The sequence below is a fragment of the Canis lupus genome, chromosome 7 (assembly GCF_011100685.1).
Source record: "Canis lupus familiaris isolate Mischka breed German Shepherd chromosome 7, alternate assembly UU_Cfam_GSD_1.0, whole genome shotgun sequence".
NCBI lineage: Eukaryota > Metazoa > Chordata > Mammalia > Carnivora > Canidae > Canis > Canis lupus.
Window position 1 is genome coordinate 52452293 of NC_049228.1, and position 27751 is coordinate 52480043.

The following is a 27751-nucleotide window of genomic DNA, read 5'->3' on the forward strand; positions in this document are numbered from 1 at the left end:
TTTGCATTAAAGAGCTGGCAGGATGGTAAACGGAACAATCCCTGTCATGGCCAGGTGTCTCCCCTTCATTTTCCAGCCCCTGCTTCAGGGGCTGCACCATCACACAACCACCCCAACTCATGTTTTCCCCCTGTGCCAGTGCTCATGCTCCCCTCTAATGCCCCCTGGAAGGTCTCTAGAATCCTGTCCCTCCTCAGGTAGGCCTGTTTCCCTCTTGAGGCACATGGTTGATTGGGCGTCACTCATAGGCTCCATGAAAGCAGGAGCAGCAATGTAGCTCTAGCCTGCCCTCCCCGGCCTGCTCCTCAGAGTTCCCCCATTAAGAGACATCTTCCATACAGAAACATTCCCAGCTATAAAAAGGCCACGTCACAGAATCAGTCAGGAAGTCAGAAGATCAGCTCCATATGTGCCAAGTAAGGATTCATTTCCTCAAGGTTCTTGAGGAAATGAATGCTGTTGTCAAAGTGGGTCTCGTTCTCACACATATTTGTTCTGACACATCTTGCTCCCTGGCCTCCTATCCTGGGTTCCTATCTCTCTGGTTTTCATCTGGTTCTCAGAGAATTGAGGATGGGGCCGGCTCTTCATGGTACACATTATGGAAACAAACTCGAGACCAGTATTCTTTTACCCTCCTGCTGCCACCCTCACACTCCAAGGCACAATCTATTGCCAAGGCTCTGGTTCACGGAGTTATACATACACTGAGTTTGTAATCAGAATCTAGCAGAATCTATTTTAAATACACGGGGACTACAGTACATATGAATATGCTAATCAACTAAGCTTAATAGTTCTCGTTTGTATTAATGCAAATTAGGCAGCTGCATTTCCCACCAAATATTTTCCTTGGTATTTACTGACGAAATCAAGGTCCTTCTAATAAGTTCTAATATTTAATCTAAAAGCTCTAAAGAAGGTGCTTTAGTTGAGCATAATCTAATTTCACTGAACAAAATTGCATCTAAAAGCAATATAAAGTTACAATTTGTTCCTTGTCAAATAGTAAAAATGGCCTTTAAATTTTACATGGTTTTGACCTTTGGTTTTTGCATTTCAATTAAACTTCCCTCAGAGCCCAGAGGATCAAATGTTCCCTGAGTGTGAATTAGGTCCTGGTGAGAGGTGGCAACTGACCCTCTGCTTCTTTCCTTTTCAAACTGACATCTGTCTCCCTTTTGACACAGAGCAGAAATTTTCTCCCTCAATAGCTGGAGCGGAGGTAAACAAAAATAGTAGGTCTGAACAATATCTCATCTTTAGACCCTTGAAATTTCTATGAGTCAATCTTCAAAACTCATTCAAAATGGATCACTATGCCACTTTGCCAGACTCCTATCTATCACTGGTCTAAGAATGACCCAACCTCTCCTGTTAGCCATGTTCGAGCCATGATTTTATCTGTATAATACCTGGGGGCAACAATTATTCTCCTCAGGCTTGGTAGGAACCCAGAATGCAGAGGAGAGGTCATCTTTTTATTTCCGATCAAATAGAATCAGGTGCTCAGGTCTGAGAGGCCATGACGCCACTCAATATCCATTCTCCCCTTCTTTCTGGTAATAGAGTCTGATTTTTATTCAGGGCAATGATGCCCCCCAGCTAAAATCCCACACTTCCCAGCTTCCCTTACAACTAGTGAAACAAAAAGGTAGAGGAAGTCCTGGTTTCTTAATGATATGGTGGAACCATCTTACTAGCCCTGGTTGTTACCTCCAGGCACTTTTACGTGACAGAAAGAAATCAGATGGGTTTTTATGCTATATGCAACTGAATTTAATCATAAGCCTTGTGAAATTAAAGTAGTTAGCACAGTTCCTGGCACATAAGGGCTCAATAAGTCATAGCAATTAGTCAAGAATCAGATGAGTAATCAGTCTAGATGACACACTGTAGAAACCAACTAAGGACTCAGAGAGAGACAGAGAGAGAGAATAGATAACACCTGCATATCTACAAATATAAAGCATAAATGGAGAACTATATGTATCACTTCAATAATAATAATAATAATAATAACAACAACAAATATTTGGGGTTATAGGCACTGGGCACCATTTCAAGCATTTTACATGTATTAACTTTTGTATACCCCAATATTAATGCAGCATTTGTAAAATTATATATTTTATAATATAAATATATATAAAAATTGTGTGTGTGTGCGTGTGTGCACACACGTGTTGAATAAACAAATACACAGACAGATAGATGACACCTTGCTTACCTCATCTGTTCATTACCCTGGGTGAGATCTAGGTCAAGTGACACACTAACTCTTCAGGTCCATAGACAACATATTCCTATGATCATGGTTTCCCCAAGGCTGAGCTCATTTTATCCCCAGCTAACTGGGGAACCCTCAGTAAAGATCATATGTCTCTTCCCTCAAAGAGGGAATTTTATCAGTGCATCCCCTTCCAGAGCTTTGCAAACATATAGCACTCTTCAAGATTTTGCCTCACCCTGACTGGGTGGTTCCAGGATGACAACTTTGGCAGGGCACGGTGTTGAAGGAGGGCTTGTTGAAGACTGAGTGGCCATCTGCCACACCACAGGGCTAGGCTGATACAGAGAACTCTGGAGCTTCCACAATAACCTACCATGAATTGAGCCCTTACACATATTTTAGTACCTTTTATCTTTACAATGACCTCATGAATTGGAACACTATTTTATCCAAAACACACTAAAGAGCAGAGGTACTCATTTTTCTTCCTTCCTTCATTCAAACTTATTAAACACCTATATGTACCAGGCAATAACTTTTAAGGATATTAGGGAAAATGTGGCATATGATCTTTTAAGGAGCTTAAATGCTGGTGGGGGAAGGGCAGAGATAAAAAACAAAAATCAGACATGTGACTCATGCCGTAATGAAGGTATTAAATATCATGGGGACATATTAGGACTAGTCACAGTGGAGGTACTGTTAGGGCTGAGGCCCAGGTTGGGACAGAGGTAGGAAGCAGAGGGAAGGTATTCCAGTAAACTGGTGCAGTTATGCAAAGATTTTGGGGGTAACTGGAACATAGGCATGATGTCTTTGTAAAGTGTTGACCCCCTAGGCTGAACCATATTTCTTGCTATTTCCTTTCTTGTGTATTTCTAGTTAGGGTGGCCTCAAGGGAGGTTCCTTGGAGATCTGAAGAAGCAGAAGTGAAGTAGCAGCTATTTTTGTAGCTCACACATACAGTTGCTTATCTGCAGATTCACCTCAGTAGTATGAAACAGTAACTGGGGAAACAATTTCTCTGCCTTCCCCTGGATCCTCCTCCGGCCCCTGAGCCAGGTATCCAGTCAGCTCTGTGATGAAAGAAAGGTCCTGGCTTTTGCAAGACAGCCTCATCACAAGGTAAGAGACACCGAGCATGGACAGAGGTTTCAGGCCATGCTCAAAAGTCACAGCTTGTGCTTTCAGCTTACAGCCTGCTTATGATCTTCCTTTCCTGACTGCTGTTCCCAAAGCCACAGCAAACAGGAAGAAGCTAGAAGACTTTTGAGGAGCATGGTAGAGAAAGCCTAAAGAGTCTTGAGCAAAGTGTGAGTAGAAACCTAGATGACAAGAACACTGCCAGTGAGGACTCAGAGTAAAGAACATTCTACTGGGAACTGGAGGAAGGGGGACCTCTATCATGTGGCAGCAGAAGGTCTAGCAAATTGTCATCTGCTGTAGGGGAAAGCAGAACTTGTACGGGATGAACCTGGTTATCTAGCCAGGGTGATTTCCAAACAAAGTGCTGAAGGCACTGCCAGGTTTCTTCCTGGGGCTTATAGTAGAATGTGAGAGGAGAGAGATAAATGAGGGAAGAACTGTGAAATAAAAAGACATCAGGATTTGATGGTTTTGAAAATTCTCAGCCTCTCCAGGTGGCAAAAGATGCTAAAACTGAGAAATGACTTCCAAGCACATCAGGAAAACACGGTGTAGAGGTGAAATCTTGCCTCAGGATGAAGCCACGACCTTCCTAGAGCTTCTGAATCACCTCTGATAAATTACTTGTTTCAGGGTCTAATTTTTGGAGAAACAACCTGAAATGCACTCTTACTCTTTCCTAAATTCCAGGGATCTGAAACTTAACCTGCCCTCCCTCAGATTCACCTTGCTCTTGGGCTATTCTCTCCCCGTATCCCATAGAAGGTCCTTTTTTTTCAGTCCAGCATGCAAAAACTGGAGTTCTCCAGAGCATCATCTCTCCTAGGATATTCTGAACCATTTCCATGTCTTCAAGTATCAATTGGAAGGCTGACACCTCACAAACTTGTATTTTGATCCCAGTCTTCCCTTGTAGACTATATCCTATCTATCCAAACTCCCTCAGGAAATCTATACCATAGTGTTGTAAAAGCACCTTCAGTTCATACATCCACAACTGATAATGCTCTCTTATTCTGTTTTCCTATCTGTTTTTATTTCTATCTCTCTCACATATGTGTGTGCACACACGTGCATGCACACACACATACACACATGCACACCAGAGCGAATCTCCTTTTCCAAGAGTTATATATCTGGCCTATAGAACTAGATCACCTAGATTTGAGTCCTGGCTCTAGCATTTCCTGACTCTGAAAACTTGGGACAAGTTTGTTTGTTTACCTCCCTATGTCTCAACTCTTCTCTGATGATTTTTTTTAAAAGATTTTATTTATTTATTCATAAGACACATAGAGAGAGAGGCAGAGACATAGACAGAGGGAGAAGCAGGCTCCTCCAAGGAGCCCAAATGTTGGAATCGATCTGGGATCCTGGGATTACGCCCTGAGCCAAAGGCAGACGCTCAACCGCTGAGGCACCCATGCATCCCTCTTCTCTGATGATCTGGGGTTAGTGATAGTTCTTACCTCATTAGATTATGGGAAAGATCAAATGGACTATATGTATAAAATAAAACAATGTCTGGCACATGTTACACTCTCTGAAAATTTTAGTTCTCAATATTGTTATATTCTGGTGAATTGCATCACCCAATAAGCCAAGGAGGATGCCCTGAAGTCCCCTATTGCCCCGTAATACACACATATCCTATTCATCATCAAACTTGTCAATTCTACTTCCTAAGCATCTTCAGAATTCATCCCCTTCTCTCCATCCCAATTATCACCTCTTTAGTTCAAGCTTTCATGATTCCATCATCAATTAGAAGTAGTATATAGCTGCCATAGCCCTTACCTGAGTTTTATGTGTCCAGTAACCAAAACAACCCCATCCCAAGATATATATATCCAAATCCTTTCTCCATATTGTAACCAGAACATCCTTCTAAACTCTCATCATGCATTTCCCCTGCTTAAGAGGCCTTAAGAATAAAATCTTGACTTTTTAGCCTCACATGACACAATGGGCTCCACATTCTCTTTGCTCAGTGCTCACTGTTGTCAGCCTTACTCACATCCCCTTGCATCCTATGTTCTAGTCATTTTGATCTATTTACAAATATTGAATTCCTTGAACTGTAACATGTTCCTCCTCCTAGAAACTTTGGTGCTAAAAAAGAAGGACTCATAATATCAAAGAATACTCTATCATGATAAGTGTCCAGAATTTAGCAACAGGTAAGTAAGAGAATGTCTATGGCTAGAGAGGGATGGGAAGATCAGATCAAGCAGGAAGCAGTATACACTAGCCCTGGGCTGCTCTGACCCCATCACAGGGCAGCCCCTGATTGAATGTAGCCCCAAATTCTGCTTTGATTGCTTCCAAGGCAAGGGATAACTTTGGTACTACCAGGTAACTAATCTAATCCCAGCAAAGGTTAGGAAACCCACCCGCGGCAGTACGTCCTTCCTGCAACAGTGGAGGAGACTTTCATGGCAGAAGCCAAACTGGGGACACTCTGATTGAAAGGCTTTTATGCTATAGGATGTAGGTTTCCTTTTTTTTTTTTTTTTAAGCCTTTCTTTAAAAAAAAAAAAAAAAAAGTAGTCGAGAGGCTGTCAGGCAGCTCCGCGTCTCCATTAGAATTCAGAGTATTCCACGGTAATTACAAAACAGCTGTAATGGAAAATTGGTAGTCAAACCCATTTTCCAGCGACTAGAACGGTGAATGGGCTCCATTATGTTCCTAATTCTCATTAACTTAATTTGCATAGGAAACAATGAAGGAATACATAATGAGGTACAGTGGGCTAGCAGCCCAGCCCTCGCCCCCCAAAGAGCTGGGTGCAACCTACAGTGACCCACTCGGAGGGAGGAAAAGCCCAGTGCCTCGCTGGCTCCACTTTGTTCCTGTGACCTGCGGCTGCAGGCCAGAGCTAATCCGGGGCAGCGAGGTAGAGGGTGACTCCAGGATCCCCTTGCCTCTGCACACAGGGTGCAAACTCCATTTCTTCGCCCATCCCCGCCCCCGCTTCTGGTAAGACTGAGAACTGGAGCAGAAGGAGGAGGGAACGTGTTTTCGGGTAAGCAATTCCAGGCTTTGGCTGTGTGTGCATGCATCTTGCTTCCTACAAATCTGGTTTAAGTATAATTAGCCCTGGCAAAAGTATGAGATCAGCAACCAGGGAGCTGGGTGGGGTAAGGGTACTGGGCTGGGCCTGAGCTGGCTGCCTCTGGGAGGAGGAGGCCAGCATGGCCTCACCCCAGTCTCTACTCTAAGCAGTGACCCTTTCAGACCAGAACCACTATTGGCAAACCAAATGGAACTTGAGACAGAGAGGGATCATAGCCAAAGCTCAGAGCTTAAACAGCTAAGTTATCTCCTGACTCCATCCACCAAACTGTGAGTAGTGGAAGCCAGAAGTTGTACTCTCTACTTTAACAAAGAAAATTATAAATTGAAAAAAAGTGGTACTTTCAACCCACCATTATCGGATATTTATGTTATTTCAGACACTATACCAGACAGTCTCTCTGAATCCTTACAGCAAAACTACAAGATGGGGGATCCCTGGGTGGCGCAGCGGTTTAGCGCCTACCTTTAGCCCAGGGCGAGATCCTGGAGACTCGGGATAGAATCCCACGTTGGGCTCCCAGTGCATGGAGCCTGCTTCTTCCTTTGCCTATATCTCTCTGCCTCTCTCTCTCTCTCTCTCTCTCTCTCTCTCTCTGTGACTATCATAAATAAATTAAAAAAATTTAAAAAAAACAAAATTAAAAGATGAAATTATATCCATTCCACTCATGAGGAAACTGAGGCTCAAATAATTCACTATGCTGGGGTTAGTTGGCTATTCAAAGGTGAAGCCAAAATTCAAGCTGTCTTCTAAACCAGCTAGACTAGTTAGGCCAATGCTCCCTAACCTTGTTTATTTCATGGCACATATGGAAAATTGTAACATTTATATAGTACCCTACAATGAAGGAGAGGGGCTTGGAGCCTAGAGAAAGTGCCCTAATCCCCAACTGAGTAATATGATCCTTATTTCTAGCCATACTGGTCAGAAAACTCAAGTATAGGAAAAACAGGGGCTCCTTGTGTAGATAACTTAAGAACTACCAGGAAGGTGGATCTATTCCAATAATATCCCAAGAGTGTCTCTGGGTGAGGCAGAAGTGCCTGAAATGCCATTATTGGTTTGGATTAATCACTGCCCTCCACCCATCCCTCTTCTTAAAGGTGTATCTCTGTGGATGGTGTGTAACACTCATCCCACTGAGAAATGTAATACAGGGAGTATTTCTCTTAAAGTAACAAGACTTGGGTTATAATTCTAACTCTGCCCCTTCATAGCTGCAAGACCTTATGCAACTCACTTCCTGGGAGCTGACCACATAGTGTTCCTGCTCCTAAAACTCTGTAAATGTACTTACCTTAGGCTTTCCCCTTGACGTGGGAATGGACAAGCGGTAGGTAACATGCCAAAAGGAAGAATGGCATAGGCAAAGTAACTGAAAACAACTCCCTCCAACAACCTACCTTACCCAGCTGGTCTATACTAGCTCCTTTACCAGCAAAACCTCCAACAACTTTCTGAAAACCTACTGAGCACCGGACATCACATATATGTGGTTTATAATCCCTGAAAAACATTTTCAGATGAGTTTTGTCTTCACCATTAGATGAGGAAGCTGTCACAAGGTGGTAAAGCCACAGAGTGGAGTGTTTTCCTGACCTAGGTGTCCATCCCCAATCCTGAGCCTTTATTTTTTGTAGCAAAAAATAAAGAAGGCGGTCTTTGGCAAAAGAAGTCTCTTCTTTGGCAAAACTCCTTCTGCACCTAGAGTTGATGGCACACACTCTTCACTACTTCAGTGAGTTCTCCATGCTCAAAGTATATTTGAAAACCCAGACATGTCCCATCTCATTTGCTCCCCAACCTTATCCTTGGAAATGCTGTCCACATCCATGAGACCTGAAGACACATAGTTTAAGCAGAACTTCTAGTTGACTTGACCCATTGGGTTGGTTCTTCATGTGGCATACCAATGAAGCCCAGACAGGGACACTCCTGAGAACTAACACAGTGATCACTCATGTGTAAAACTAAGGAAAACAATTAGTCTGCACTTGTGTGAACAAAGATCTTCTGCCTTTCTGTCTGTGCCCACCAACCACCAGTTCATACAAGGCTTGGTAAATGTTTGTGGATTAATGGATTGACTTAATTAATTAATTATTATACTGAATTATTATTATACTTAATATATTTATTTGTATTTATATTCTATTTGATTAATATAATTATTATAATTAATTATTAATACCCAAGGCTATTTACTAAGTACCTGATATGTTGCAGTCACTGTGCCAGAAGTCATGGAGAACTTCACGTTTCTCTGGTTTGTATAGCACATTCTGATTTTCTGTCTACATCTTCATATTATTACTCAAAGCTGCTTAACTGGGACTAGATAATGGGAGGTTATCCTTCTTGATGCTAACCTCACTGTTTGGGTATATGCTATAGGTTATGGCAGGAAGGAGACCAAGAGACCAAATCCAAAGTTCTAATGTTGTTCTACTTCACCCTGATGTTAAAGACAAATATCAGATCTTCTCCCTAACCGGAACACCAATCCCAAGCAATTCCCACTCTCAAATGGATTGACTTTTAGGTTAGTTTTCCTGTAGGTTCTCTAAACACAATCCCTGGTCTCTCTATTTATAAGAGAACAAAGCTGAAGATGTTCTAGGAAGATTCAGGGCTGGTTTGTTTGTTCCCTTCTTCGGTTCACTCAATGGCACTTACACACCAACAAAAACCCACTTATGGTTGAAGTTTCCCATGCTGAGTTGCAGGCTCTCTGTGTTCCCCCAGTAAAGAGCCTCTTGCTGTGTTCCCGGGAACCAGCACTGCACCGCACAGCTTTGCCAACTGCGTCACTTTTAGATTCTGGGCTTTGAAACCAAATAAAAATTGATATGTGTGTAATCACATTTGTTTAATTAAAGTAACACATCTGTGCAGTAAATATTCCAGCACGAGCTGGTCAATAGCAAATCCTCAGCATGTACAGTAATAATTGACTAATGTAATTAAATGCATGTCAGAGTTTTAAAAGAAAATATAATGAGATTTCATCATTTTATATGTACAGGTAATTAGTTCTTAGGAATGTGAGTAAAAGCAAATTATCTACAGATTTGAACTATCAGCAGATAATTCAAATGACCTAGTTTGGGAGAGAAAATGGTATCTAAAAATGAGAGAAATTCAAACCAAAACAAACGTTCCCTACGATTAAATCTGAAAGCTATGTTAAGAAATGAGCATGTATAATTTTGCTCAACATGTTTCCATCGAGCTTTCATTTTGGATGAGTTGAGCCGTACTGTGAGTACCAGGTTGGAGTGACATCTCTCCTGGCTCACACTCCTCTGTTGGCTGTTTAGGCATCCAGGCACCTTCTAGTACCAGGCTCTGGGTCATTTTGACGAGTGTTTCTTTTGCTTTGTATTCAAGCTGACTTCATCTTCTGCTGCTTCGTTAGAGTTCCTGTCTGGCCTGAGTATGATCATCCCGACTCTGGACAGCATGTGCACATGAGGGCTGTAGGAAGGGCATTCCAAGGGTAGAGAAAAACTTGACAGATGCAAGGAAGTATGAAAGCACATGGCCTTTTTGGGAAGCAGCGAGGAGCTCAGTCTGACTGGAGAAGATTCCAGTAAGAGAAAAGGGAGAGCTACCACTGTCAAAATAGGCTGGAAGTGATGGGCAGAGACTTGAATGTCAGCCAAGAAGCTTGAACATCCTTCCTAGGCAGGAAGGCAATATGGAGTTGCTGAAGATGCTGTTTTCTGCTACTTCACTCAACCCTAATCAAACCAAATGCTTCAAAAATCCCAACACTCAAATGTGAACTCGTTGCTCAAAGAAACTGTCAAGTCCTCAAGACCAAAGTCTGGCCAGTTTGAGATTAGGATCCATCCTCTCCAAAAGGAAGCTGTCTGGATGCTTCTCCCTTCCTCCTGGTGATTCTTCAATTCAAATCCCTTCCTTTCCCTACATTCCCAGAAGTGATGACACTGGCCACCTTAATAAGCCCTTCTTGGTGACCACAGCTCTGAACTATGAATCCTGCCTTGAATGATTCTTATTGCCATAACCAGACTGAGGGTGGGCAGGGGCAGTGTGAGTTTATTCTGTGCATGTAACTGTAGGTTTTTGATATATATTCACAGCTTGTTTGCTTGCATCTTTGCTGTCATGATCGCATGTCAGCAGACAGAGTGGCCATGACAAACATAAGACATGACCATCATCTAATATGAGAGTGACGTGTTCCTCACTAGTTGAAAGGCAAAAGCTTTACTTGGTGACATAATCAGTGGTTGTACCGAGGGACATGAACCTACCCACTCCCTGGCTTGCACCCCTCTTGACCAGAGCCTTCCTTCTATGAGACAGTTTGTGCTGGTGCATCAGTGGCCAGGACTAGAGGCCAGCAGGGCCCCACATTTAGGGCTTCAGACTTGGAAGTTCCTTGAAAAGAAATAAAAATGCAATAAACATGAAAAAAAGGAAAACTGTCAATTTAGAAGAGACAAATAACAAAGTACAGATATTATTTGTATCAAAAAAACTAAATATATATATATAGCAGTAATATATATATATAAGAAATGGAGAAATATGAACATTTACTAGATATCTGTGCATAAAGAATTTTTAAGTTTGTTAAGTTTTAGATGTGATCATTGTATCATGGTTATCTTTTTCAAAAGAGCGCTTATATTTTATAGAAATAAACCAAAACACACCCAGGTGACAGGATATAATAATGTCTGTATTTCCTTCAGAATAACCTAGGAGAGGATGGAAGTAAGTATAGGTAAAGATATGAATGAAACAAGAATGGCCACATACTGATTGTTACTGGAGCTGGGAGATAAGTATATAGGGTTAAATTACCAGTTTCTTGGTGTCTGTATATATCTAAATTTTTTCATTTAAAAAAAATGATGATGTTTATGATTTGCAATCAGCCAAGAGTAGAGGTCTTTCTGGGCTGGGTTGTTAGTTTATGGCCAGGGTTTGAGGTTAGACTGAAGCTAGAGCCCTGGGTTCCATTTGTGGCTAGGGTTATAAATTTTAAATTTATCAGGTATGGAATAATTTATTAACCAAAGAAAGAGTCCAGGAGTCATCAGAACAAGGTAGCAACTATACGACCATGATTATAGGGTAACTTTGGGTGTGAGCTTGGAACCAGTCTGTGGCCAGCTTAGTAGGAAGCTTGAGACTAAGAAGAAATAGTCTGTAGCCAAAGTAGGTCATTGTTTCTGTATTTGAAGATGGTCTATACCCTCCATTAGGAAATTACCTATTTCCAGAGCTAGAATTCACATCTATGAATATTCTCTGTAGCAATGGGGTGGGGTAGATGATATGTTAGATCTAGCATGACATCAGCTCAATGATTAAGACTTAGAGGCTGGTGTGTAGTTGAGGACAGGGTCAGCTCTGACTGATTTGGGAGTGTTAGTTTGTGACAGGGGTTAGAGAAGCCTAAAGTTAGGTTTCCTGTTAGGGTTAGGAGTTAATTTTACACTCTGAGCTGCATGTTAGAGTTACCTAAGTGGGTAGGGGAAATAAAAATGCCAATGCCTAGGTCCTAGCTAAGCCCAACAATCCTAGAACTCTGAGGCCATGGCCATGGCTTTAGTGAAAACCACTGGGTTAGGGTGTCAAAGAATAACCATATCAAGGGATCTTTTTGTATCTAATGTTAAAGGGTGTCCTATGACTGGAGTTGCAAGCATAAGGAGTCAATCTATAGCTACATAATAAAGAAAACATATTTGAGCCCCCAGAATGATGCAGCCAGTTTACTTTATTAGCACTGTGTTCTAATCCTAGGGGTTCTGATTCAAAGACTATTCAAGAAGCACATACACAGAATAGGTCTTGATTCAAAACAATGCTCCTGGCATACCTATATGCCTCATATTGGAGTATTTTTACCTAAAGCAAATATTGATTTCTCCACTGAAAAGACCCAACAATAACTTATCTAGACCCATCCAGAGGTCATTGAATAAAATGGTTAATTAGGAAACTGAATTTCTGCCCTTGATCCATATGCCAGTCCACTTAGCTAACCCACCTAGTGGGACCTTACCAATAGCTCTGTATAGTAAAAAGTGTAATACACAATGGGGTTGAATGGAGAGAAAGTCAGGAGTATTATAAACTTAAATGATGGAGGATGGCAGAGAGGGAGAACGCATCTTTTTGCTTCTCCTTAATCAGTAAATGCTTCCATGGAGAGGTAAAATTCTGCAGCCCAGCACTCTGCTCTGGATTCCAATTAAACAATGCATAAAATACATAATGTACACTTATTCTTTGTACCCATGAGTGTGTCTAAGTCGTAGCCCTGTTCATAAGAATATGAACAGATAATACATTCTGGATATGGATATCAGGGACTCAGGATCAGCTAGACAAGGAAGACATGGGAGATGATATTGGTGGGCATGCAGAGATGGCAGGGTCACAACACCACAGAGTTGACCCCTGTCAGCTAAAAGGGCTCCAAATGGTCTTCTAGCATCTTTCCAGGAGAAAAGCATGTTATTGCTTCCCTATCAGATGGTCTCTGATACCCAGAACTGGTGAGGATGCTTTTTATATGGGACCCGAGACCACCAGTAGGTATTCTACCGTTCTTTTGGGGTGGCCTACACTCCCATTTAAGCCTTGATCTGGGTGCTGGTAACACTGAAGAGGTAAGTATGGGAAGAAATGTTGCAAGAGGAAGAGCCCAGAGAATTGGGAGGTAGGGTAGGTTGAAAAGTATTGTTGCAGTGGTAGACAGTGTAGTTGCCTACCAAATGTTATCACTTCTACCTAAAAACAGAACCGCAATTTAATTCAGGAAGGCAATGAACACAGTTTAATACCATTTCCTGGCCTTCCCTATTTGTGATGATCATGTGATATGCTTATGACCAATGATAAATTGTGAAATTCTGCTGGAGGGATACATAAAACACCTCATCCTCCTTTACTCATATTTTACAAGTTCCAAACAATTCTCTACTTGCAGCAAGGACAAGGGGCTTGAAATCATTAGTTCATGGAAAAGTCCATCCTCAGGCATGTCTCAGGATTGAATGCATTTTTTCTGAGCCATTCTTCTCCAGCTACTGACAAGAAAACAGACCTATTCTATGTAGGTGCCACTTTTTACTATATTATACTTTCCCCCATTGCTTCCTCAACCACTAGCAACACTAGGGAAAGGATCTGAGTAGCTCATGCCTTATTCCTATTCACCTACAAACTTATGACATCTATAGTGGAAAGGAGAAAAATATACAGATGATCTGCAAGAATTTCTTTAGGGATAGTTATGGCTATGGTAAGAGCTAGGACATGCTGGATTCTGAGTTCGGAACAAAGCTCTTCCACCCTCACTTTGAATTTCTTTAGGTCACAGTAAACCAGAGTTTAGAAAGCATGGCCAGCCACAGAGCATGCATCAGTGACTGTTGAGAATCACAAGACCAAGAGGCTAAAAAGCAGAACAAAAACTCTGGGAATGCCTTCTGCAGCCAGAAAAAAACCAAAGGGAGTTCTTTGCTGAGCAAAAACCAGCCAAGAGGAAAGAACTAGACCTCAACTGTCTCAACTTACTGAGGTTAGACCTCAGAAAACAACTTTCCAACTCTTCCTCTCAAATAAGCAGGAGCTGAGAACTCCTATCCAGGCTGAGTTACTTGGAAATAAGAACTGGGAAGGAAGGTCAGGTTACCTTTGAAGGTAAAACATGCATCAAATGGGAACCAGAATCTATGTGTCAAAGGCCAACTGTGAATAGCTAAGTAAGGATCATAAAGTCCAAACAAGGATGAGAGAACCAAAGAGTAGGGGGCCCAGCAGATAGCAAGCAAGATGGAAGAAATGAGTTTCCAGTGAAGGAGTCCATAATAGGGAAGATACTGTGACAGTTAAAATAACAACATCTCCATGCGACAAGTATTATTATAGTATTACTATTTTTTTAAGATTTATATATTGATTTGAGAGAGATAGAGTGGGGGAGGGGCAGAGGGAGAGGGAGATAATCTCAAGCAGACTCTCCACTGAGCATGGAGCCCAACATGGGACTTGGTCTCATGACCCTGAGATTATCACCTTAACCAAAACCAAGAGTCACCATTCAACCAACTGAGCTACCCAGGCATCACAACAAGCATTATTATTATTAACATCTATTAATGTAGATGAGGAAGTTGAAGGTCTGCAAGATACATAGTCAAACAGTCAGGAAAGGACAGGATTAAAGTCAAGAGTGTGATCCTCAAATAAGAATTATTGTATTATTCTTTTGTGGCACTAAGTGCACAATGAAACAAATTCAGTGTGTGTGTGTGTGTGTGTGTGTGTGTGTGTGTGTATGCTGGGGAAGGGGATAAGAAGAAGGCAAAGGATTACCCAAAAGAAAATGATGATGATAATGGATAGTCCTGAATGTCTAAGCAGGGAGATTTTTACTTGACTTGACAGTAAAGAAGATCCATTGTAACTCCTTGAACCAGGGCAGAGACCATAAAAGCGGTGTTTGGGGATGCTTAATCTTGCAGGAAGAATTGAAAGATAAAAGCTTTGGGAGTGAGGCACTCAGTCTTCACCAATCAGAGTTATCCTCCTCCCATTCCTTGGCCATTGAGTCTAGCTTGCGTCTCTGTCAATTTCCCCCTTCCATCTTGTTATTTGCTATTTTTAGGCTGGACTAAAGGGTATCGGCTATGATCACTTGTATTGGAATTTGCACCTCTGAGAGAAATTTTCTCCTTAAACCCAATCCTCACTAGTCCTCATTTCATATAAAGGAGAGAAATGTCACAAGCAATGCTTTCCCCAGCTACGTTCTGGGGCTGAAGTTTACTGCGCATCTAAAGGGGAAAACCCTACAAACAGAGCCAAGCAGAGCAGGCAGCCCTATATCTCAGAAGACGGGATCCTCTTGGATAAGAACTTGGAATAGATGGTGTCAGGGTCTCCTCCAACTCTGTGATATCATGATGATGAGATTCTAATTCTTAAAAATGTGTCAAGTTCAGCCTTCTGCCTTGAAGCAGACCTGCGCTCCTGGAGGAAGCTCAATTCCTGGAGCTTGCCAAGCCTTTCTGCATTCCAGGGTTTTGGCACTTGCCGTTTCTTCTTCCTGGATGGTTCTTCCTCTTGCTCTTTGCAAAGCTGGCTCATTCTCTTCCTCCAGGTACTTGCTTTAAATGTCTTTTGCTCACAGGGGGGTTTCTCAACCACCTACGTAAGTAGATCACTCTGGTTTTTTTCTTTCTTTTTTTCCCTCATCTTAAAACTCTGGTTATTTCCCATGTGGATCTTACCACACTCTGATAATCTTACATATGTATTTGCTTGTTTGATGTTTATCTCCCCAACTAAAATACTAACTCCACAGATTTGTTTATTGATGGATTCCCAGAATGCAACACAATGTCTGGCACATAGTGAGTACTTGAAATATACTGGATAAATGGAAGGAAGATTGGCTGAATGGATGGACAGATGGATGGATAATGGACAAGGGAGAGAGAGAAGAGTGACTGAATATTTCATTATGTGTGCCATAAAAAAAAAAAGAAGTGTTCTGAGGTCAACTGGGCTGCAAAATATATTCTCTTTCCTTCTTGGTAATTCGTGGAGCACATGAGCAATTTAGAGGTCTGAAAATTCCCTGTAAGATAAAGCTTGCTTAATTTTATTTAACCCAGCATTTCCTAAACTTGTTTTAACTTAAAATACTTCTTTTTCATGATACCCTTACTTAACATTCTGCCAAAGAGTGTTCTTAAAAAAAACTAGTTTGGAAAATCTGCTCCTTTATAACCATTGCCATGTTGAATAGTAATTATTTTTAACTCCCTTTGCAGGCTGTGAGGTCTTAAGAATACAGACTGAGACTTACTTATCTTTGTACTTCCATTGGTTAGCACATGACAGGCACAAAGCAAATACTCAGAAATAACCAAATTATTGAAAAGGAAAGAAAGAAGAGAAAGGGAAGAAGGGAGAAGGAAGAAGCCTAAATGAAGGAAAAAAGGAAGGGAAGGAGAACATAGCTGGGTTACTTAGCAAGTAATTACTCCCTGGTATGTACCTTCAATTGACTTAAAGGCAAATAATAAAATGTTAATAATGACCTTACAGAAGTCAGAATTACATTAACCATCTCAGATAAATTCTAGATTAGTAATTTACTAAGGGTTAGAAAGTTAATTCACAATAAACACCTCCCCACCACCCTCTCACACACACATAGTGTTTTATGATGAGCTCTCTATTTCTGAGAGTCATATAATTACTTTACTTAGAATGGCAACAGTATTATACACTTATTAAGAGTATAGGTTCTGAAGTCAAATCCAGTCTCTACCATTGTCTGAGTCTGAGCTGCTATAATAAAAATATTATAGACTGGGTGACTTAAAAACAATAGAAATTTATTTCTCACAGTTTTGAAGGCTGAAAGTCCAAGATCAAGGTGCTGGCAGATTTGATGTCTAGCAAGGCTCTGCTTCCTCGTTCATAGACAGCCATCTTTTCACCATGTCTCCACATGGTGAATGGGTGAAAGGGTGAAGGGGCTCTCTGGGATCTCTTTTAAAAGGGCACTAATCCCATTGATGAGAGTGCCACACTCACAATCCAATCATATTCAAAAGATGGCACCTCCAAATACCATCACACTGGGAATCAGATTTCAACATATGAACTTTGGGGAAACACAAACATTCAGTCTATAGCAACCATATACAAGCTATGTGAACTTTGACAAAGTACTTAACCTTTCTAAAGTTCAGTTCCTTCACATGTAACATGCAGATAGTAATAGTATACAGTTACAGTGCCATCATGAATATCAAACTATATAAATATGCCATGGGCTTAGGATACTGCCTGGTATGAAGCAAGTAATCAGTAAACTACTACCACTTCCAGGACTGCCCTCCTGTAGATGACATCAGGAACCACGGCATTCCATCTCCCAGGTGAATCGCCTTTAGAAGAATGCTAAGAGAAATGCCTACCTCAGAAAAGCAGTGCTCGGACTGTAAAATTTGGAGCCCACAGAAGGGCAGTTTAAGGGGTTGGGGCTCATGAAATCTTACCCCAAGATTCTAACACACCTTTGAAATCACACATAAGCCTGTTTCATCTAGCACTTTGTAGATGCTCTCTGAACCAAGAGGTTGGTGGGAAACCACAAATAAGCACACTTTCTCTAGAGAAAATTCAACCCACCCTGGCTTGTGGAAATGTATCCAGAGCTGCCTTTGTCTTTGTAATCATGCCAGATTCATTCATTTTTCTCTCCACTGCTCTTTGGGTTTCATAAATTATAAACACAGGTAATTTCTACCTGCAAAGTTTCTGAATGTTTCTAGGAATAGGTTGGAGGGGCAACAAGAGGCAAGACAGGCCACAGTCTTGACCTAGAATGGGATTAAGGTGGGGTGGGGTGCAGTGGGACATGGTTAAAAAATTAGCTCCTACCTGGGGCTGGACACAAAATAAGTACATAGGAAAGACTCTTTGAAATGAACTGAATATAAGAATAACATCCAAGAATTATTATTTTTAAAGAGGATTTAGGTTCAGAACAAATACAACTCCCCTTTTCCGACTTCAAATGCGCCCTAGTTATGGCCGCACTGGAAGAGTTACATGCTCAAAAGGCTGACAGGAACTCAGAGAGTAATATAATCCCCCTGCTCCCTGACAAGATTCACCTTAAATAAGCCCAAATGATCTTTACCTTTCTTTTAAATAAAATTTAAACCTATCTAGAAAATCCCAGACTCATAGAAATGGAAGAGACTCCCTCCTGAAATCCAGCATCTTTGACAGGTGGCTATATATGCTTGGAGGGTGAAGAGGGAGATAGGTTCAAAAGCTCATCCCACATCTTTAATCTTTAGAAAGTTAGTTCTCATATCAAGCTGAAACTTGCTTCACTGTAACTTCCATCTGCTATTCCAATTCTGCTGTTTAGAGCCAAGCAAGACATTTGATGCCCTTTCATTTCTCACCTCACCTTCCATCAACTCTCCTCTACACTAAACACCCTCCTTTTCTTTGAATGTTCCCAACATGCTGTGGTTTCCATACCCTTTACCATACCCATGACCTCTCTGTGAATCCACTAGTTGATTGTGTCTTAAAATATGTCTACTAGAACTAAGCCCAAGGCCCCAGATGTGTTTGAATACATGTAGAGCAGTGAGACAATCAGTGGTTATGAACAGCCTTCTGCAATAGAAACACTTGGTTCCACCACCTTTGAGCATTGTGTCCTGCTACAAGTTAAATTCAGAATCTAAGCTTCTCCATCCATAAAATGGGTGTGATAATAAGGTTGTCATGAGTTTTAGTCATGTGCAAAAAGCATTAAACACAGTTCCTTGTACATGGCTAGTGCAAAATAAATGGTGGCTACAATGAATGTTAATTTTATTTGTATTGTTAGACATGATATTCCATTAATTGTGTAAATTTTTAATAGCTATTCATGCCATTCATTTACAAAAGATGAGTCAGCCAAAATACAATTTGTTTCCATAGAGTGTTATCAAGCAAACATCTCCTCTACCTTATATTTGTGTAACTTATAATTTGAATTCAAATTCAAAATTTGTCTGTATTCATGCATATCTTCCAGCTTATTGTTCCAACATACAAATATCATCTATTATGAGTAAAAATAGAAAAGACCTTCCAAGACCTATTCCCTTGGCCAGGAGCCTCAGGACTTGATCACATAGCATTTGGAAGCTTTTCTAACATAAGCAGTACCTCCATGTAGTTGGGGTCATCTTGTGTCATGTTTCCTTTCTCTATTTGGGACTCCAGTGCCCAAACTTCTTGGCCAGGAGCCTCAGGACTTGATCACATAGCATTTGGAAGCTTTTCTAACATAAGCAGTACCTCCATGTAGTTGGGGTCATCTTGTGTCATGTTTCCTTTCTCTATTTGGGACTCCAGTGCCCAAACTTCCATCATTAGTATTTTAACTTATGAGTTCATTCAACAAGTTAAACACATGTTTATTGAATACCTTCTCTAAGGCAAGCACTTCTCTTAACTGTGTCTATGCAGTGGATGAGGCAGGCAAGACCCCTGCTTCACAAAGCATACATTCTGGAAAGGAAGATAGAGAAGCAAGAAGTGCATGCACCAGACAAGTTCAGATCATGATAAGAGTTATAAGGAAATAAAGCAGATGGCAATATGGAGAGGGATGTGGGTGGGGAGAAGTCCACTAGACTGAGTGGTTCCAGAAAGCACTCACTACTAAAACGAGGCTAGGAGCTGCCAGACCCAACAGATGCACAAGTCAGCATTTACCAGTCTGTTTGGCTGTTCCTTTTTTATGGACATGAATGACACCAAAATGTTAAGTCATATAAAAGTGGTAAATTGCTCTATCTTCAAAATTCCTAAAAGCCTGGCCCAGGTTGTCTACCCACAGCAAGTTCCTTGGGCTTATCAGACAGAGAGCCTCATTTGCCATTGGCAGGAATGCCAGCAGCTTGGTGTGGTAATATGGAACATCATATGCTCTTCTGAAGTTATGGGAGTAATTAAATTGGGAAAACATATTTTTACTAAATTGGTTAACTTGAGAAACAAATCTTATGGGATCCATAAGAAGCTGGGTACAATCGGTTTACTTGTTGGGAAAGAGGCAGGGAATTGTTTCTCTAAACCTCAGGCCAGGGAGAGCCCAAGCTCATTCCCAGGATCTCTTTAGCTCAATGTTCAGAGCACTGCCCTCATTGGACAAGTTGATTTCTCATGAAAAGAAGTCTCCCTCTTTTCTATTCAAAAGATTAGAGATGCACTGGCAAAGGGCTTATAATTGACATTCTTCTTTCCCAGAGTTTCAGGCAACCTGCCCTTTCTAAGCAATTTGGCCTGCTTCTCCCCAGGCTAGCCTCTTGCTAGCTAAGTTCCAGTCTTTGCTTTTTCCAAATCCTAGTAAAATCACATGAGAATATGGGAAAACTTAACAGTGCTAAATATACCTTGGCCAGAATCTCCACCCATAAAAGGAGTGTGATAATAAGGTTGCCATGAGTTGTGCTCGTAGTGGAGAATCTCCACTGTTACATGAGCTCTGGAGCTGAGGTGCAGATTAACTTGTTAGCTGAGCCTAATATGGAAAACAAGCCCATAGGCCTGAGAAGATGGCCTCACTTTTTCCCATGGAATAAGGAAGACACTGGGTCATGTACCTACTATTGCAAAGAAGAATCTCCTTCCTTAGGTAATCAGGTTGCTCTGCACATCCACCCCATCCCACCACAAACCCCTCACCAATGCCTTCAACATACATTCTCAAAGTACCATTTCCCTGGAATAATGCTATGTGCTGTCTACAATTATAGATATATGTATCATGTATTCTATGAATGCATAGAAACTTTCTGGAAGTATTCATGGAAAATGCTCATGGTAGTTACCTCAGGGAAAAATCTGAGTTGAGGGAAGGGAGGTCAAACAGAATTTTTTTAAAATGAAAGTTCTTAATATGTGGAAGGAGAATATTTCAGGAATTACTTGTGCAATGAAAATTAATTGTGTAAATACACACACTACCTGTATCTGAATAGAAATGAACTGGATAGACTCCAAGGGGAAAAAAGAAGAAGCTCAAATGTCCACGTAGCAGTAAGTATGAGAACATATAAAAGATATACACAGAATTTCTGAGGAAATTCTACAACCAGCCAAGTGATCATTCTGTGAAAACTATATGCAAACACAGATTCTGAATAAAATTGCTCAAAAACATATTAATTAGTCCAGTAATAAATTGTGTTAAGGGACACCTGGGTGGCTCAGTAGTTGAGACTTTGGCTCAGGGTGTGACCCCAGAGTCCTAGGATCAAGTCCCACATCGGGCTCCCTGCAGGGAGCCTACTTCTCCCTCTGCCTATGTCTCTTCCTCACTCTGTGTGTCTCTCATGAATAAATAAATAAAATATTTTGAAAAAAAAATTTAATGTGTTAAATAATTTAGAATAAAATATTGGGAATTAAAAGGAATGATGGCAGTGCCTGGGTGGCTCATTCAGTTTAGCATCTGACTCTTAATTTCTGCTCAAGTCATGATAAGAGAGGGTCCTAGGATTGGCCTGTATGAGGCGCCACGCTTGGCATGAACTCTGCTTGAGATTTTCTCTCTCTCTTTCCCTCTGCCCCTCTCCCTGTTTGTGTGTGCACACATATGTGCTTCTCTCTCTCAAATAAATAAATAAATCTTTAAAGAATAAAATAAATGATGGTGAGTATCAAAATAAATTACATGTTGAATTGAGACTAGTTGTAGGACATGTGGATTCAAAATGAAATATTTTAACTGAAAAAATATACATAATATAAAAATAATTAATTAATATCCTGGTTCTGAAATTCCACAGTAACCACACACACATACATACACACAAAACCAGGAAGCAAATCGGAAAGCTAAAAGCATGGCATGAAGTAAAATGGCACTAATTTCCTCATCTGCAGGAATAGACTTTATTTGCTTTATTTAGGCAAGTACTTAAACTTTCTGTGTCTCTGTTTCCTACAGTGAGGACATAATGAATAAACATACATACATTGTTTAGCATATTACATGGTATATATTAACAGCTCAATAAACATACACTGCAATACTAATATTATACTTATCATTATTTTATTGACTTTGATACTTCTATAAATATAGGGGCAAATATATATTAAACTACTCACCTTTTAGTAGAATTAAAAACCAGACTCAGACTTAATTCATAAGAGAAAACAAGAGTAAATAAAACATAATCTATATATAAATGACACAACACCAAAAAAAGAGAAACAATAAATTAAAAGAATGAAATAAATGTAAAAATTGAACATAATATGTCACTTAAGTGCTTTTGGCTACTATTATCAGAAACCCGGATGTATACTGGCTCAAAGAACAATTAAAAACTTGTCTAAAAAAAAAAAAACTTGCCTAATTTAATGTGGCAGAAACAAAACATGTAGAACAGCCACAATGGCCATTGATTCAGAAGCTCAGGGATATTTTCAAGAACCCAGGTTCTTCCCATCTCTTTGCTCTGCCACCTATCCTTGTGAGGACATCAGCCTCAGGCAGGCAGCAAGATGGCACTCTATGCTCTATGGCAGGCTGAGGTGCAGTGTCTAGACATGATGAGGCCTAACAGAGGAAAAGACTGTCATTTCCAATGGCTTTCTTAGAACCAAAGACATTTATCCAGAAAAGCCTCCAAACCCATTTGCTTTCTCAATGTCTTGGCCAGGACTGAATTGCCTGCTCATTGCTGAGCCAGTCACTGGAACAGAGTAGGATTACATTTAGGCCTATCACACCTACCACAGAAGTAGGGCAGACTCCGGCTCAAGGAAAATATGGAAATATGTAGGCTCCATTAGGACAAAAAAGGAGAAAACAGATTCTAGGCAGAGGATAGCAATGTTCACTATGTGTATCAGTTTTGAAAATAACTATCAATCTAATTAACTCCCTCATTAATAAATAAAGGCCATTTTTTATGTTTGGTCAAAATATAAAATATACAAGATACAACTCAAACAAGGTCAGAAGGAAAGGTTAAATGCTTAGCCAAGATGTATGTACACAAAAAAGGAAACAGGATGGAAATTGCAAACAAAGCATTAAATAGGCCAAGAGGGGCATTTTAAATTGATTATGGGTATAATCCACAATTAGGATACAACAAATGCATGTCTTCATCTCACATTATATTATAGCATCATGAAATGTAAAGCAGAGCCTCTGACAAACAATAAAACTGAGAGCCATATAGTAATCACAGAAAAGTTAAACACATTTCTCCCAGGTTTGGACCGATTATATTGTCAGAAAAGAATGGAGGGTTCCTAACAGTATAATTAATAATATTTATGTAAAATATTTCTAATTTAAATGTCTTCTAACTGCACTAGTCTGATCTAAGGTAAAACTCATTTGACAGCTCCAGTTGTGTTCATTGTAAGCACCCATCTAATTAGGCAAGCAGTAACTACCTTGAAGGGTTCCCTTGTTCCTTATAGCCCCTCAGGGCTCCTCACCCCCAGAGCTGCCTCATCAATACCAAAGATCAAGCCCTTACATATCTCTGTTCTGGCTGCCTCCTTCAGCTGCCCAGACACCATCTTTGCTGTAGCTGGGCCTGATAAGGGTCAGTTCTGCTGCCCACCTACCTTGCAGAGGTTTTAGTTCTTCCCTCTCTGCACAAGTCTAGAAGAAACCGGTCTTTCAAGTCCCATGGCTGAGAGCAGACTAGTCTTTAGCAAGGATTTACTAAAAGCTTATAATAAGGAAAAGAAAAAACAAATCGTCCTTGTCAACAGATGAGCCCACTTCACCTTCCTGTGCAGCTGTGCTCTAGTGTATCTTCTCAGGCTAAGTTCAGCCTTCCCAGGCTTGAACTCCCAGGCTTGACTCTTGTTGCAGGCACTGGCTGACCATGGGAAGGTCAGTTGTATTTAGATGGAATAATACCCTCTCCAATAGCTGTGTATGCTCTGGTCCCATCAGTGACATCAGATAACATTTTTTAAAACTCCCAGTACTACATTTCATCTTAGTTATCTCATACAGACATGTATTTAACTCTATATACTACCAACAGAGAATGCTGTATCTTTTCAAATGTACATGAAGCCCTATGAAAATGCATACTAAGCATTGTAAAATCTGAATAAATTGTAAGGAGGAAAAAAATTGCAAATAAATTTTATAGAGCAGAAACAACAAAACACAACCACTTGGAAGATGAAAAGGTATTCCTAAATCACACTGTTGAAATTTTTTAAATAGCTATTTAGAAGTCGTAATAAATAGAAAATTATACATAAAAACCTTGGTGACATTTTTTCAGGGATATGAATCCTAAAAAATTAATGTAATTAAATTCTTACAAAATTAAAAATGAAATGTGAAAAGAAATGAACAAATGAAATACATCCAACTTGGTTAGCAGAAGAAAATTAAGATAAACACAAGGAAAGCAGAAATTTAAAAATATATTTTAAAATTATGAATTAAAATGATATAATCAATAAATTCTGGAAATAGAGTTTTCAAAGGAAAAGCCAAATAGCAAAATACAGAGCAACATATTCAAGTAAAAATAAAGACACATAGGTTAAAAATTAGAAATGAGAAAGTACACATATCCATAGACTTAAAAGACACAACAATGATGAAAGAAGCAATTTTCTTTTAAAATTTAAGTGAATCAAAACTTAATCATGAAGAGAAAGAATATCTAAACTATGAATGAAACACAATGGAAAAAAACCTCTCAGTGTTAATATTTATTAACTTCTAAATGGCACAAGGAAATATGTGGGCTTAAAACTCTCAAGGAACAATGTCTATGCTTTGTCAAATGTTCCAGGGTTTATTTTTATGACATTTCCAGTTTGGCCTCCATAACCTTGATCCTCAAATTTGACAGAGAGAATGCAAACTTATATACCCAGATTGCCCCCCCCCCATACACACAGAACCATATACACACACCTACAGATCTGACTTACTGATAATACAAATGCAAAAATCCCAAATAAAAAGCAACACAAATTAATATCATAAGCATACCAAAAATACACATGATCAGGTAAATGGGACTTCCAAAATTTAGAGATGGTATGATTTCAGAAACCCACCAATATCATATCAATTTTGACGAATAAAAATATTCCTGATACTAAGACTAAGCTTTCTTCCTTTAAAAAAAAATCTATCTTAATATAGTAGTGGACATTGGTTAAATGATGAAGCACCAAAGGAGCTCACATCAGAGTGAGCAGCAATACAAATGATACCAGATGTCACTGCTTTTACATAGGGCTTTGGCAGATGTAGCCAATGCAACAAAACAAGAAAAATAAATGAGATTTATACATTTAAATAGGGATGCAAAAGGAAAACATAAATCACCAAAATATTTGTAAACAAACACAAAATATGCACACATGCATGTACACACATATACACACACATGTCACAGTGGCTTTCCATTAAAAAAATCAGCAAATATCTGAAATATCTAGTAATAAATGTAGGAAGTAGGTAGCATTTGATGAAGAAAACTATTATCTTTACTGAAGCAGGTAAAACATCTTGAATGAATTACAAAACAAATAGTATTCCTGAATAAGAAGAAATAGTTTTTCAAAATAATATTGTAAGTATATCATTTCCTTCAAAATAATTCATAAGTTTCAGTTTGCTTAATTCAAAACACTGAAATTGTTTGAAAAGGTAATGTAAAAATCCCTCTAGAAAAATAAACAAGGAAGCCCCCAAAAGAGAGTAATGAAAAGAGACTAACACTGCCAGATAACACTTACTATAGTATAAAACTCAGTAATTAAACCAACGTGGTGCCAGAGCAAAAATTGTCAGATGAATCAATGGCACAGGGAAGCAGTTCCAGAAATAGATTCTAATAAAAATTAAAGTTTTGACCAGGATCACATTTTAAATCGAGGGAGAAAGAAAAGAATATTTAATAAATGGCTCTTAGTCAACTGATTACATATTTGAAAAGAAAATGTTAGATTTCTGCCCTATACCATACCCCAAAGGCATTGACCCATTAATTATAAAATGGAAGAAGGAAGGGAGGCAGGGAGATATGGAGGATAAAACCGAAGAAAATGTATACTATTTTAAAATGTGATCTATACCTGAAAACAAAGATATCCTTAAAAGACTGGATAGCTAAATTTTAATACCTAAGTGTCAGGAACTTATGTTTGGGGTGGGGGATCACTATTTAATTTTTAAACAAAAAAATCTGGATGAAATATTTTTATCATATATGAGAGCTATTCAAAGAAATAAAATCAGTGGGGGATCCCTGAGTGGCTCAGTGGTTGGGCGCCTGCCTTCAGCCCAGGGCCTGATCCTGGAGTCCTGGGATTGAGTTCCGCATCGGGCTCCCTGCAAGGAGCCTGCTTCTCCCTCTGCCTGTGTCTCTGCCTCTCTCTCTCTCTCTCTGTGTCTCTCATGAATAAATAAATAAAATATTTTTAAAAAAGAAATAAAATCAATGTAAAATCAGCAAGGAATGTGAGCAGGTGATTCACAAAAGGGAAACCAAAATAAACAATAATAAAAAGAATTTAGTATTTCATGAAAATTAAAACTATGATTTTTTACCTGTTTATCAAAATAATCTTTTTTCCTTTTTTCTAAATCACATTTTTTTCAATGCTGACAAGGTTGCACTGGAAATATGTACATCCAAACATTGTTAATGAGAGCTTAAATTGGTTTAGATTTTCTAGAGGATAATAGTATCAAGACGTTTTCATTTGTTAAAAAATATACTTTTGGCAAAGTTTCCTAGAGAAATAAGTTGAGATTTGCCCCAAGATATGTGTATAAATATGCCCACAAATGCCATATTTTTAATTTTAAAAATTAATAAGGAGCAACCTTCATGCCTTCAAGTAGGGCTTTGGCAAAATACGTTTCCAAAAATTTGACAAAGGTGTTCATGTATAATGTTTTAAGTGAAAAAGTCTGATGACTAACTTTATCACATACAGCATAAATATGAACATAAATTTGTAAAACAGAAACAAAGATAGATGAGAAAGGGGTGGGGGACAAAGAATAAACATGTCAAACGTTAGATAAGAGGTGGGAATGTAGATGGGTTGTTTTCTTCTTTTATCTTCCTAGCTGTTTGTTTTCTAATTTAATGAATAAGCATCACTTTTAATACCATAAAAAAGATGTCATTTAAAAAATAGTCATTGCTTGGATCAGAATCCTTATTTAGGTGGAAATATTTGGATTAGAGTCATATCTTCTTGAACTTATGTTTTAAATGTCATACCCACAAATAGTTATCACCATCTTTAACCCTCATAGAAACCTGTGTTAAGCCCCTCTTCATTTAAGGCAGTGATATGTACTAGAGACACAGATACATAATAAATTCACCAACTTCAAAAAATTAGAAGTCCATTTTGGCCTCATATGTGGAACTTGATGCACCAACTTGTATTTATTTAATTATTTTCTTTCTCTGCTAGAAATACCTTAGCCTTCCTTACAATTGAGGTACAAAAAATGACTCTTTTTCCCTTGCAGCAGATATAAGGGCACATTGTCATGGAAAAGATGGTAAGTAGGCCAATTGTTTCTATGCTTCTGATAAAAAGAAAGAGCCTCGCCCCCGTGGTGGTCCCAAGGAAGAAAAAAGAACACTATTTCAGACACTAGAGCCCCTTCGGACAACCCACCTGGTGCCCTGGGGGGACAGCATGAATGGGA

General features: G+C 39.5%; 3 long non-coding RNA genes across 5 annotated transcripts in view; 1 reads left to right on the forward strand and 2 right to left on the reverse strand.

Moving 5' to 3' along the window:
- The window catches only part of LOC111096770, a 331553-nt gene that overhangs the window by 134492 nt on the left and 169310 nt on the right, over nucleotides 1-27751 (reverse strand). The gene's annotated exons all lie outside the window — the stretch shown is intronic.
- Nucleotides 1-27751, reverse strand: part of LOC111096767 — a 43093-nt gene that overhangs the window by 9162 nt on the left and 6180 nt on the right. The window contains exons 1-2 of one of the 3 annotated variants that reach the window (XR_005362496.1): nucleotides 17208-17376; nucleotides 10743-10869 (exon numbers count right to left, since the gene is read on the reverse strand). This is a non-coding gene — a long non-coding RNA (uncharacterized LOC111096767). Of the gene's footprint in view, nucleotides 1-10742; nucleotides 10870-16873; nucleotides 17179-17207; nucleotides 17377-27751 lie in introns of those variants that run through there. The other 2 variants (XR_005362495.1, XR_005362497.1) reach the window with 2 other exon arrangements.
- Nucleotides 3386-10891, forward strand: LOC111096768. The gene is made up of 3 exons (XR_005362494.1): nucleotides 3386-3546; nucleotides 6317-6405; nucleotides 9850-10891. It is a non-coding gene; the product is annotated as an uncharacterized LOC111096768 (long non-coding RNA).